Source organism: Lutra lutra, chromosome 6 (genome assembly GCF_902655055.1).
Source record: "Lutra lutra chromosome 6, mLutLut1.2, whole genome shotgun sequence".
Taxonomy (NCBI): domain Eukaryota; kingdom Metazoa; phylum Chordata; class Mammalia; order Carnivora; family Mustelidae; genus Lutra; species Lutra lutra.
This window is the reverse complement of record NC_062283.1, coordinates 137526157-137538759: the sequence shown is the minus strand read 5'-3', so window position 1 is coordinate 137538759 and position 12603 is coordinate 137526157. Positions and strand designations below refer to the sequence as shown.

At 47.0% G+C, this 12603-nt stretch overlaps 1 pseudogene; it reads left to right on the top strand.

Moving 5' to 3' along the window:
• The first annotated feature begins 6265 nt into the window (after positions 1-6265).
• On the top strand, positions 6266-11033 carry LOC125101690 (UL16-binding protein 1-like; annotated as a pseudogene).
• Positions 11034-12603: the final 1570 nt, after the last annotated feature.

Below are 12603 nucleotides of genomic sequence, written 5' to 3'. Positions count from 1 at the left end.
ATCATCCAAGCAAAAGATCAACAAGGAAAGATCAACAAGGAAAGGCCTTAAATGACACACTGGACCAGATGGACATCACAGATATATTCAGAACATTTCATGCCAAAGCAACAGAATACACATTCTTCTCTAGTGCACATGGAACATTCTCCAGAATAGATCACATCCTGGGTCATAAATCAGGTCTCAACTGGTATCAAAAGATTGGGATCATTCCCTGCATATTTTCAGACCACAATGCTCTGAAGCTAGAACTCAATCACAAGAGGAAATTTGGAAAGAACACAAATACATGGAGACTAAACAGCATCCTTCTAAAGAAGAATTCTAAAGAATGAATCCTTCTAAAGAATCAACCAGGAAATTAAAGAAGAATTGAAAAAATTTGTGGAAACAAATGATAATAAAAACACAATGGTTCGAAATCTGTGGGACACAGCAAAGGCAGTCCTGAGAGGAAAATATATAGCGGTACAAGCCTTTCTCAAGAAACAAGAAAGGTCTCAAATACACTACCTAACCCTTCACCTAAAGGAGCTGGAGAAAGAACAAGAAAGAAATCCTAAACCCAGCAGGAGAAGAGAAATCATAAAGATCAGAGCAGAAATCAATGAAATAGAAACCAAAAATACAATAGAACAAATCAACGAAACTAGGAGCTGGTTCTTTGAAAGAATTAATAAGATTGATAAATCCCTGGCCAGACTTATAAAAAAAAAAAAGAGAAAGGACCCAAATAAATAAAATCATGAATGAAAGAGGAGAGATCACAACCAACACCAAAGAAATACAAAAAATTATAAGAACATACTATGAGCAACTCCAAGACAACAAATTTGACAATCTGGAAGAAATGGATGCATTCCTAGAGACATATAAACTACCACAACTGAACCAGGAAGAAATAGAAAACCTGAAGAGATCCATAACCAGTAAGGAGATTGAAACAGTCATCAAAAATCTCCAACAAACAAAAGCCCAGGGCCAGACGGCTTCCCAGGGGAATTCTACCAAACATTTAAAGAAGAACTAATTCTTATTCTCCTGAAACTGCTCCAAAAAATAGAAATAGAAGGAAAACTTCCAAACTCATTTTATGAGGCCAGCATCACCTTGATCCCAAAGCCAGACAAGGATCCCATCAAAAAAGAGAACTACAGACCAATATCCTTGATGAACACAGATGCAAAAATTCTCACCAAAATACTAGCCAATAGGATTCAACAGTACATTAAAAGGATTATTCACCACGACCAAGTGGGATTTATTCCAGGGCTGCAAATTTGGTTCAACATCCGCAAATCAATGTGATAAAACACATTAATAAAAGAAAGAACAAGAACCATATGATACTCTCCATAGATGCTGAAAAAGCGTTTGAAAAAATACAGCATCCCTTCCTGATCAAAACTCTTCAAAGTGTAGGGATAGAGGAACATACCTCAAAGCCTTATCAAAGCCATCTATGAAAAACCCACAGCAAATATCATTCTCAATGGAGAAAAACTAAGAGCTTTTCCGCTAAGGTCAGGAACACGGCAGGGATGTCCATTATCACCACTGTTATTCAACATAGTACTAGAAGTCCTAGCCTCAGCAATCAGACAACAAAAGGAAATTAAAGGCATCCAAATCGTCAAAGAAGAAGTCAAACTATCACTCTTTGCAGATGATATGATACTATATGTGGAAAACCCAAAACACTCCACTTCAAAACTGCTAAAACTTGTATATGAAATCAGTAAAGTGTCAGGATATAAAATCAATGCACAGAAATCAGTTGCATTTTTCTACACCAACAACAAGACAGAAGAAAGAGAAATTAAGGAGTCAATCCCATTTACAATTGCACCCAAAACTATAAGATACCTAGGAATAAACCTAACCAAAGAGACTAAGAATCTATACTCAGAAAACTATAAAGTACTCATGAAAGAAATTGAGGAAGACACAAAGAAATGGAAAAATGTTCCATGCTCCTGGATTGGAAGAATAAATATTGTGAAAATGTCTATGCTACCTAAAGCAATCTACACATTTAATGCAATTCCTATCAAAGTACCATCCATTTTTTTTTTCAAAGAAATGGAACAAATAATCCTAAAATTTATATGGAACCAGAAAAGACCTCGAATAGCCAAAGGAATATTGAAAAAGAAAGCCAAAGTTGGTGGCATCACAATTCCGGACTTCAAGCTCTATTACAAAGCTGTCATCATCAAGACAGCATGGTACTGGCACAAAAACAGACACATAGATCAATGGAACAGAATAGAGAGCCCAGAAATGGACCCTCAACTCTATGGTCAACTCATCTTCGACAAAGCAGGAAAGAATGTCCAATGGAAAAAAGACAGCCTCTTCAATAAATGGTGTTGGGAAAATTGGACAGCCACATGCAGAAAAATGAAATTGGATCATTTCCTTACACCACACACGAAAATAGACTCAAAATGGATGAAGGACCTCAATGTGAGAAAGGAATCCATCAAAATCCTTGAGGAGAACACAGGCAGCAACCTCTTCGAACTCAACCACAGCAACTTCTTCCTAGGAACATTGTCAAGGCAAGGGAAGCAAGGGCAAAAACAAACTATTGGGACTTCATCAAGATCAAAAGCTTCTGCAGAGCAAAGAGAACAGTGAACAAAACCAAAAGACAACTGACAGAATGGGAGAAGATATTTGCAAATGACATATCAGATAAAGGGCTAGTGTCCAAAATCTATAAAGAACTTAGCAAACTCAACACCCAAAGAACAAATAATCCAATCAAGAAATGGGCAGAAGACATGAACAGACATTTCTGCAAAGAAGACATCCAGATGGCCAACAGACACATGAAAAAGTGCTCCATATCACTCGGCATCAGGGAAATTCAAATCAAAACCACAATGAGATATCACCTCACACCAGTCAGAATGGCTAAAATTAACAAGTCAGGAAGTGACAGATGCTGGCAAGGATGCGGAGAAAGGGGAACCCTCTTACACTGTTGGTGGGAATGCAAGCTGGTGAAACCACTCTGGAAAACAGCATGGAGGTTCCTCAAAAAGTTGAAAATAGAACTACCCTATGACCCAGCAATTGCACTGCTGGGTATTTACCCTAAAGATACAAACGTAGTGATCCGAAGGGGCACGTGCACCCGAATGTTCATAGTAGCAAGGTCTACAATAGCCAAACTATGGAAAGAACCTAGATGTCCATCAACAGATGAATGGATAAAGAAGAGTGGTATATATACACAATGGAATACTATGCAGGCATCAAAAGAAATGAAATCTTGCCATTTGTGACGACGTGGATGGAACTAGAGGGTATCATGCTTAGCGAAATAAGTCAATCGGAGAAAGACAACTATCACATGGTCTCCCTGATATGAGGAAGTGGAAATGCAACATGGGGGGTTAGGGGGCTAGGAGAAGAATAAATGAAACAAGATCAGATTGGAAAGGAGACAAACCATAAGTGACTCTTAATCTCACAAAACAAACTGAGGGTTGCTGGGGGAGGGGGATCGGGAGAGGGGGGTGGGGTTATGGACATTGGGGAGGGTATGTGCTATGGTGAGTGCTATGAAGTGTGTAAACCTGGCGATTCACAGACCTATACCTCTGGGGTTAAAAATTCATTATATGTTTAAAAAAAAAAAAGTGGCCACATGCCCATATGCTTCTCCTACACTTGCAAAGATAAGGGACTTGACACTACCTGCCTTCAAAAAGAAGGGAGGATTGCCTATAAATTATATCTCACCAAACTAGATTCTTACAAAAGGTGGAGGGAAGGAAGCCTGGTGATACCTGAGCAAAAGAAAACCAGTGAGCTTGTCATACCCATAAGCACGTCTATCTGTCTAGTGCTTGGAAAAGTGTTGAAAGTCTTCGTCCAACTCCATGAAACTATGTCTGTCACTCTAGTGTAGTACAATATGAAGCAGACAGAGGTGACAAATGAGCTGCCTTCTGGCTCCCTTCCACAAATGAACCCTGAGGAACTATGAAGGTAAGAAGGAAATAGATCAACAGCAATCTTCCCAACAGCCATCCTGGTTGCAGGAGGCCCAAGGAGTCTTCCCTCTCAAGTGTCGGAGGAAAAGAGCTTTGGGTCTAGAATTTTATATGCTGTCAAATTCTCATTCAAGTAGGAGAGTGTACGTATTAGATTTTATTGCAGCCATTACACATCGTTACAAAATTAGCTACTTAAATCAACACCTACTTCTTGTGTGACAGCTATGTAAATGAGATGTCCTCACTGACTCAGTTTCCTGCTCTGGGCTTCCTAAAGCCAATGTCAAGGCACCGACCAGCTGGGCTCTTAGCCAGAGACACTGGGAGGAATGTGCTCATTCAGATTGCTAAGGAAATCCAGTTTCTTGGAGTTTCTGGAGTGAGAGCCCCTCTTCCTTGCGGGTTTCCAGCTGGAGGCCCTCCTTAACTCCTGTAGGGGCCTCCATCTTGCATATGACCCCCATCATCTCAGGGCCAGCAGCAGGGCGCCAGAGCTCTCTGCCTCTCCTACCACATCTGTCTTGCCTCCAGTCTGAGAAAGTCTTCATTTCTTCATTTTGAAGGGCTCATGGGATTCCCTGGGCTCCTCAGAAGATCTAGAATAATCTCCCTGTCTTAAAGTCAACTGGGTGGCCACTTTAATTACATCTGCAGGGCCCCTTCATAGCAGTACCTAAGTTCACGTTTGACTGAGTGAGCACTTGGGGGAAATCTCCAGAATTCTGAATATCACCATGTATTAAAAATATTTTTGAACATATAAAGCCTAAAGAATAGTTTTCCTGGAAAGACCCAACTTGAAAATACCTTTTGGATAAAGTAATCCAAGAGTAAGAGAAACACATCCAGGAGATGGAACAAGAGAAAGAAGGAGAATGAGTAACCAATTTTGCTAAAATTTTCACTTATTAAAGATAGCTAAAATTTTTTTCAAAAACAATTTTTAAATTGTTAATCTGTTACAGATTACTGTTGCCTTTTAAAAAAAAGGGGGGGGTGAAGGATGAGGGGAGTTTCTATCGCAGAAAAGAAGTATAGCAATAATTGAGTAGTAAAAACCAGGGTAATACCAGGAAAATGGGGTGGGAGGAAGCACACAAAAGAGATGAAATCATGCAAAATAATGTTTTGGGAATGACCAAAAACAATGATAAATAAATGTAAATAAGCATTAGTGTGGATCAAAGGTTAAGGGCAATGATTATGAGGAAAAATTGAATAATGTTTAAATTAGCAGAAGAAAACTCCATACAGTAAAAGGAATGCAGACAGGGAGAGGGAATTTTTTTTTAAGCATAATAAATGAAAAGGATGATGGCTGAGATAATCCTTACTATGCTAGTAATCACAATAAAGGTAAGCTGCTAAACTCTCTAATTAAAACCTGAAATTCTGGGGCACCTGGGTGGCTCAGTGGGTTAAAGCCTCTGCCTTCGGCTCAGGTCATGATCTCAGGGTCCTGGGATCGAGCCCCGCATCTGGCTCTCTGCTCAGTGGAGAGCCTGCTTCCTCCTCTCTCTCTCTCTGCCTGCCTCTCTGCCTACATGTGATCTCTGTCTGTCAAATAAATAAATAAAATCTTAAAAAAAAAAACCCTGAAATTCTTAGGTTAGATTTAAAAATTATCCAGTGCACACACTGTTTTCAAAAGACACCCTGAAAATGGGGGGAAAAGCCCAGAAAGATGACAAATAAAAGGCCTAACGATCAGGCTACAGGTACTGTTTATTGCAGAAACAACGTTTAAAGTTGAGCGGCTTCAAACTAAAGTCACTAAAAATGACTCAGATGTAAATTTTATGTGGTTTGACCATATTTACCATTTTTTAAGATTATTTTTTTTAAATGCCATTTGTCCTCCTCGGGGCCAAAGGCCCTGTGCGCTCAGCGGGAAGACTCTGCTTATTAAACAGAAGGACAGCACGGAGAACCTTCTCAGACTTTCAAAGACTCAAGGACGCCTGATTGGCTCAGTCGAGTAAGCATCTGCCTTTGGCTGCGCCCAGATCCGAAATTCCTGGGGTTGAGCCCGCCTGAGCCCCCACCCCCCCTTCGCCCCGCCTCCAGCACCCAGAGCACCTGGAGCACAGGTAAATCACCCCGGACTCCCTTCTGAATCCCGCCTGGGAAGCTCGCGGAGCCTCCGAGCGCGGGAGCAGCCACCGACCCGCCTGGGGCTCCGCCTGGGAAGTCCAGGAGTCTCTCCTCCGCGGCCGCCAGCCCCATGCTCGCGCGCCCTCTCCTCTCTCTCTCTCTCTCTGTCTCTCAAATATAAAAAGAAGAAAATTGGAAGAATCATTGCGCAGTTTCCCCTGGATGCGTGGACCTGCCGAAAGGCAGTCCTACTTGGGTGAAAGAGACACGAACCCCTGCAAAGCCCAGGCCGGTCCACGGGAAGCGCGCTTCGCCTCCCCGCCTGCGGCTTATGACTTCAGAAGCCGCCCCCGGCTCGGGGTCGCGGCGGAGCTCACGGCCGCCACCAAGTTCACCGCGCGCTTGCGGCTCCTATTTCTGCTGTTTCTCCTGCGCGGGATCAGGGCGGCGCAAGCCGGGTTGGTCGTGGGTGGGACGACCCGCGGAGGAGAGACAGGTGAGTCCCGGGGCCCTGGGAGCCTTGTCGCCGGCTAGGTCAGTCCCCACCCCGACCAAGTCCCAGCCGCCCGCTCCTTTCCGGCTCCGCAGAGTCCGCAGGGACTTTGTCGGCCTGTGGGACAGAACAGAGGGGACCTGGGCGACCAAGGACTGCCAGGCTCTGGGCGCGCGGAGCCGGGGGGAGGGGGAGAGGCCGCAGTGGGATGTCTGTTTTCGCCCTGGGCTGTGGGCAGGACTGGGCGATCGCGCAGGGCCTGGACCCAGCACAACCCGGGACTCTGCCCCTGACCCAACTTGTCCACAAGTCACCAACCTCACTGCTGTCCACCATTACACTTCCCAGCGCACTTAAGCAAACGTTCAAGGCCTATGCATCTCCAGGCGATCTTTCACCGGCCGCATCCCAGCACCACCCAGCTCAGGGTGGGCAGCTCTGATACCCCAGGACCACACCTCCTCCCTCCAGGTTCCTGGACCACACCTGGGTCTTAGGGACTGTGATTTTCCCTGCCTCGACTGTCGTTCCCTCCGTTCATCACAAGGTGGTGTCTCTACCTAACATTCCAATGTTAGGATGCTACAAAGGGCATGGAAGAACATTTTCCTCCAGTATCTGTGTCACAGGGTCCTGTGGCCCAAGGAGCAGATCCAGCCACACATTCATCCAAATATTGTCTCTGGCTGCTCCCCTGCTAAGGACACAGACTTGAGCAATTACAACACAGACCTAAGCAGTATTAATATATACAGAGAATCTTTGCGCCAGGCCCACATTTCAATGAAAATAGGATAGGGCTCACACCCCTGTGTCCTTACAGAGGTTTTAGGGTTGATGCTCAACTCTCATTTCATCCAGGGTAGAACACTGTTTTAACATTGTGCTTGGAGATAAGCGTAGACAGTGTGAGAATATTGGGCTTGAATGTCCCTGCCACCCAGCCCCCAACCCACAGATAATTCAACTACAAACAGTTTTCACTCCTGTAACAAATGTGGGGAATGGGAAAGGACCACCACACAGGTACCTGAGCCAATGGTGTCACTGTGAACACGACCTGGGGCAGGTGACTTCTCGTCATCAGCAATACCAGCTGCCCCGCACCATTTCAATGACAGGGGCCCTAGTGTCATCAGGTCAACTCACACACCAGGTCTGCATGGTCTCTGCTCCCCAGTGTCTACCCAACCCTGCGAATGACCACATGACACTTTGCGGGAGGCCAGCAGGAAGCAGTGCATGTGCTGTTGACCTGAAGGGTCCTTTCTGATGGATAGCTTGCTTCTGCTTCTACTACAGGGTTCCAGCTCTGAGAATGGGCTCAGGTCTGGAACCCAGTTAAAGGATCCAGACTTTCTGTTGAGTGTTTGCTTTTAGGCTTCTCCTCATACATCCTGGGGACGATGTTTTCATTGTTCAAATCCAGCAGCGTCTGGGTTGGCCATCTGGCTATTTTGCCTCTCGGATCACCGTGTTCTGTGAGCCCAAGGGATGGAGAGCTTTCTGTGGGGCAGGCTTGGCTGGCATTGCAGCCTTAGGATCATTTCAGTCTTTGCCGCGTCCCTGCTTCGGACAGTTGGGTGCCTGCACCTCCAATCTCTTATTTCAGGACTTCACCCAAATACTACTGGGCACCTATTTCTGCAACACCGCCTCCTTCAGCCAAGGTTGGTCATTAGACAGACGTCACCGACATTCTTGACAATTCTGATGCCCTTCTCCCAGTGCAGTCTTTATGACTTTGCTATAAAGAGTTCTCCAGACCTGTCCATGAGCACAGTTGGAGGACATGTGTTTAGTTTCGTGTTTGGCATTTCCTGCTATGTCATTCTGTCAAAGGCTGAGTGATGCTGGGTATCAGCCTGATAGACACAGGGGACATTTCAATGGCTATGTGGCCTCCTGCCAGGCAGAGGCATCCTGATCTTATCCCAACAGGGGAAGAGCAGCAGCCTCTCCTGCTGGGGGTAGGGGCTGTGCAAGGATAGTCCTTACTCTGCCAGCTTAGCCCTACAGGGATGCCACTGCTGTCATCTGGATGGCAGAGGGGTGCCTGCTGCTTTTTCTCTTCCAGCCCCAACCTCTACCTGTGTTTTCCCTTCACAGCTGCTCTCTCGCTTTCCTACATTTTCTCCATCACATCTCAGCCCAGGCTTGGACCATCGTGTTGTGAGATTCAAGGCCAGGTGAATGGAAACAAGTTTCTTTCCTATGCCTGTGGGAGCAAGGAAGTCAAACCTGTTGGTCCTCTGGGGATGAAGTTGAAGTACACAGCATTTTGGGGGACACAGAGGGAACCTCTGAAAGACCTGGAGGAAGAGCTCAGAAAGAAACTCCTGGACATCAAAGCGGAGATTTTGATGAAGAGTGGTAAGTCTCAAGGTCCAGAGCAGAATGAGAACACCTTGACAGGGCCGGGGAGCTATGGTGTTCATGTAAAACTTCTAAGTGGGTCCCACACATGCGGCCCAGCAGCCAGGGCAGAGAAGGAGGCAAGAGCAGGACCAGGACGGCAGAAGGAGAGCTGAGGAGTGCACAGCAGGTGGGGCAAAGGATTGGTCAGAACCAGAGGTTGACCTGTTTCCGCTGGTGGGGGCGGGGGCACATTCTCTCACCATGCAGGGCAGCCTGATGTGTGAGCGGGGGGCCCATGGACACACCAGAGGATCTGGCGGTTTGCCTTTAATGAGCAGTTAACCCACCTCTTTGACCCAGAGAACAGGAAGTGGACAGTGGTTCCACCTGGAGGCTAACAGTTCAGAGGCACGTTGGACAATGATGGAGAGCTGACCAAGCTCCTCATAGGGACCGCAAATGGAGACTGTAAGAGCTGGCTCCAACAAGTATGGGAGCACTGGGATGAAACGCAGGAGACCACAGGTAACTCAGAAGACTGGATGGAATGCTGGTTCTCTTAAATGACCTGGACCTGACCCACAGTGTGGGCTCTGTGTGTGTGTGTGTGTGTGTGTGTTTGTCTGAGGGAGAGAGAGATATTCATCCATCCATGGCAAATGTTCCTGGCAGAATAATGGCCACAGGAATGTTCTAGCATCCTTCCTTTCCCTTCTCACCTCCTGGAATTTTTTCCTCGCTGCACGTACCTTTGTACTCGGGCATTTCTTGGATTTCTTGCTGCCCCAAACAGGGGAACATCAGTCTTTTCCAGAGATGGTCCTCTTACTGACCCTGTTCCTGAGAATCATTGTCTTTTCCATGTCACCTGGTGTATTGTTGGAAATCCTTCAGTGCCACCTGGACTGTCGCTTTCACCATTCTTGTCCTGCGTCACCTCCTGTCTGTCACAGCAGGTGCGACTGCTTACATTGTAAACCCCGCTTGCCCTTTTGGCTGGAGGAGCCCTAGGGGACAGGGCATATCCCATCTCTCCTTCCCAACATCAGGACTGGTCACAGCAGCTGCCACAAGGACAGTGATAGACACCGTCTGATTGGTAGGATGCACCTGGGCCAGCAGGAGCTGAGGAAGCCTCCCCCCGTTTGGGGTCCCAAGTGGGGCTCTGATTCTTGGGGTTTCATTTCAGCGCCACCAGCAACGCAGCCAGATGTGGCCCAGACCAGGAACATCTGCATGGTCATCGTGAGCCCCGAAGTCATCATCATCCTTGTCATCATAATTTGCATAATCATAAAAAATCAATACTCTGAGTGGAACTTCCTTAGAAGGACAGGTAGTGAGAGCAGTTTGACAGGGAAGGGAGGGGCAGATGGCCTGGTTTGAGCACAGGAACCAGTGAATTCCCAGCCTCACCCCTTCCCACTACCTGAACCTTCTCACAGCATAATGGGACCAGTTGAATGAGATCTCATATCACGTGTTGGCAACAGCTTAGGCAAGCTCAGCCCTGAACTCTGATCTGACCTCACTCACTGTTAAGGCCACTGGGAAAGGGGAGGGGCCCACACAACTACTTAAGGCTTGTTGTTGCTAAAGGGATTGACGGAAGTCAGGCCTAGCTCTGACCCGGTTCTCCATTGGAGAGAGTCAGTTTGGGCCCAGGGTGGGTAGTTTGGGGACAGCGGGGACACACAGCATGGGCTGTACTCTCTTTTGAGTATGAGAAGCACGGTGGCTTATTGGGACATCTCAAGGAGAAGGGACTCCATCTGGGCAGTTACAAGGACAGAGGCCAGAGTCTAATCCCAGGAAGAGGGAGTGGGAAGGCCTCTGCAGACCAACTCAAAGGACTGGACAGTAGTGCCGTGTTCCCCCAGAACATGGCTTACGTCTCCGCATGTAAGGCAGCAAGTGCCCAGTAGAGACTGTGCATGATGGGACTAGAAGGAGGCCAGTTCTCCGTGCAACAGTGGGAACCCTGGCTGAGGCTGGTGCTGTCCCTGGCAGCCAGCTTCCTGCAGACCTCAGATCCTGAGCCACTGAGTAGCCTCTGCTTTGAGCAGAGCTGACCTGGGGAATGGGCTAACTGAGCTCCCTTGTGAGCTCCCAGATGAGCCGGACCAGGAATGGATGGGATGGGGGAAGGATCATCAGACTAAGAGCTCTGTGTGCTGCTCGGCTGGAGAAAGGGAAAAGAAGGACCTTTGCCCACAGTGTTCCCTAAGGTCAGAGGTGTCAAGTGCAGGCCGCTATATTCTGTCAGATCCCCTAGCAGGGCCTTTAGGGCCTGCCATGAGAGGGAGCATCAGAATCTGAGTCACATGAGCACTTTGGTTTTTTACTCTCTTTGGTCCTGAGTGCAGACTATTGATAACAGGGCCTGGGGCTAACTCTGTGGTTCGGTTCAGGAGGAAGGAGGTTCCTTTTTTTTTTTTTTTAAGATTTTTTTTTAATTTATTTGTCAGAGAGAGAGTGAGAGAGAGCGAGCACAGGCAGACAGAATGGCAGGCAGAGGCAGAGGGAGAAGCAGGCTCCCCGCCGAGCAAGGAGCCCGATGTGGGACTCGATCCCAGGACGCTGGGATCAGGACCTGAGCCGAAGGCAGCTGCTTAACCAACTGAGCCACCCAGGCATCCCAGGAAGGAGGTTCCTAAACGTGGCTGGACCCAGGCCTGGGGTCATGGTTGGAGGGGAAATGCATGCCCCTGAGCGAGGGCTGGGCTCTGGGGTGGGGAGTGCTGGTGAAGGGCAGTCCCAGGACAAGGGACACCCAGGATTTCCTCAGCCATGGAGACAAACACCTGTTTTCCTAGGCCAACAAGTCCACCAAGAATCCCCTGACAGTGGGACCAGCTCAGAGATGCTGCCTTTGGACCAGCTGCCTTTGGATGAGATGCTGTTCATTTTCAATCCACCAGCACTTTCAAGCTTACAAATCCAGAAACCTCAGTCCAACCACGTGGTGCAGGATAAGGAACCTCCAATGTCCCTTCTTGACTTTGGTTGTTCTCCCGATCAGCACTTTCCCTTGGCACATTCTATGTGATAATGTTAGGTCCGTTATTAAATGAAACAAGACTGAGACAAAATGAAAGTTATTTAAAGCTTTATTTTATGCCAAGTATTAGAAATCAGACTGATCGGCTAGGGGAACGAGACTGAAACAAAGTTAAAGTTATGCAAAGCTCTATTCTATGCTAAGCATTAGAAGTCAGACTGACCGGCTAGGGCCGTCTCCGAAGAGAGCGACCACCCCCAACTTACAGGCTCAAGAATTGATTGACTGACCAGCCAGGGCCACCTCCGAAGAGAGCGACCCCTCCCCATCTTATAGACTATCTTTTATAGAGCAAAAGTCTGGCCACACATAGGTGGCCAATGAGATCGTAGTCACGTTAGGTCACACACAGGTGGCCAATTGAATTACAATTTACCCTATAGTAGCTGTTTGACCTAACCTATTACTCTGGTGAGAATTGGTGCTCAAGGTTGGCGTCCAAATGGCGGGTTTTACATTCTTTGGTGGTTAGGGAAAAAGTATGTGTGTTTCTTACTGATTGGATGTTTCCACCTGGCCCGACTCGTTCTTGTATTCTGGGCTCTGTTATCAAGAACTGGCTGACCTGGCCTTGTATTCTG